The sequence below is a fragment of the Tasmannia lanceolata genome, unplaced genomic scaffold (genome assembly GCF_043159265.1).
Source record: "Tasmannia lanceolata isolate RefF3 unplaced genomic scaffold, GAP_Taslan_0.1 ptg000003l, whole genome shotgun sequence".
Lineage (NCBI taxonomy): Eukaryota > Viridiplantae > Streptophyta > Magnoliopsida > Canellales > Winteraceae > Tasmannia > Tasmannia lanceolata.
Genome location: NW_027518680.1, coordinates 48,977,018 through 48,978,953, shown reverse-complemented (window position 1 = coordinate 48,978,953; position 1,936 = coordinate 48,977,018).

Genomic DNA, 1,936 nt, shown 5'->3' with positions numbered 1-1,936 from the left:
GCTGGGGTTCTCAGAGAGGGTGGTGGAGAGACAGAATTCCTCTCCAATCGTGAAGAGACCCGAACCCAAGGAGCAATGGGGTTAGCTATGGTGTTTTACTGCCCTGAAATATTTGAAAGACACATTTTAAAATCACGGAAAGAAGTAAACAATGACGCATGCATAGATTAGGATAATGAGAGAGAAAGATGAACTTTATTGATCAATCATTGAAGCTTGAGTACAGGGTTCATTCTTTCAAAGATAAACGGATAAGATTAAACATGGAACTAAGCATTCTTTTTAGACTTCTTCTTCGGACGACAATCTTCCTCAGCTGACTCTTTTAAAGGTTTGATGAGTTCTGACATCCCAAGCAGATGAAACGGCTTTGACAACCTTGGGCTTGAGATCCTCAGGCGGATAAAAATGATGAAGGGGAGGCACAATAGATTGCTCCATTCCATACTGACGCAGGATCCTGACAGGAACAAAAAAGGAAGTCTTTTCGAGGCCAAGAAGGCGAACATAGTTAGCTTCTCCAGTGTTGAAGACAGCTTCTTGGATTCCAGGAATTTGCCAATAAATTTGATCTTGTTGGCGAGAATTTAACCATTCAACCCAATCGCTTTTATGATCGAAAGAAACATCATGATGCCATTCACTGAATGTGTATAACGTATGATCGAAATGGACAGGAGCTGCAATTTTTAGCTTGCGGCATAACCACACCTGGAGTAATGCAGGACATCCTGAGAAAGAACCAGCGAAGGAGCAAACATAAGAGCCTGGACCTGAGCTGGCACGAAGACGAGCCATATCATCCAATCCATTGAAGGTTTCTGCAAGCATAGTAGGAATTGGATTGGCGCCACGATCCATTTGATCAACGAGGTCCAGAAGAACAGCTGACGCAAAGCGAGAAGGCTGGACAGTGAGGAACCTAGCAAAGGAGCAGAATCTCAAAGCGCGCCGTCGAGCTTTTTGAATATCAACAGCACTAATGTGTCCAATAGGAGGATAAATGTCAATCAGTTGTTGCATGGACACTTCTTGGCCTTTCATGAAAGAGTTCATGGATTCATCTGGATTATTCATCAAGCGAAGGAACAAAGGACGATAATCTGGAACACAGGATGGCTTCACTAGAGGGCCATCCACAGGATATTCCAATAAGGCACACCATTCTTCAAAGGTGGGACACATTTCTTGGTTGCCAAAACGGAAGGCACGATGATCGGGATCCCAACACTCTGATGCGGCATAGAGTAATCCCCAATCGAGCTTGATGGTTGCCACGTAGCCGAAGAGATTCTTCTCTTGCTCACTTATGGCATAGATGTGAGATTCTCTTAATATACCACGGATCCAATCAAGAATTGTACGAGTAGACATGGTGCCTGTAAGCCAAGAGAAGGGATACAAGAATGATCAGGGTTATATGAACACGAGATGGAGATAAGTTCCTGCCAGTATAAAGAAAGTATGGATACATGATCGAATCACATAATAGAAGATTGAAAATCGTACGATCAAGAGATGAGATGAGATAGCATAAGATTGCTTTTAATGGATAGATCATGAATGACTAATCCTATGAGATCTTTGGAAATGATGGGATTTATATCCTAACCCCAAAGGGAAAGTTTTTAATCTTCGCACATTTTAACAGTGTTACCTGAAGGCATCAACCCTAATCCTAATCTAGCGGAGTGGAGATATGATCTCGACTCATGACTTTGTTTGTGTACCTAAGGACCGATCGTAGCCATTGGAAGATGTACCACGGCCTATTCTAGACACAAATGGGTAGGATATCCTAAACTAGGCTCACACACGTGATGCACATGTATTCGTATACTATATGCATGTGTGGGTTAATCTAGGGGTAAGGCCAAGAGTTCCCTTAGCGCGAATCCATGTTCGATATACTGTACCAGTATCCGGCGTATCAGTA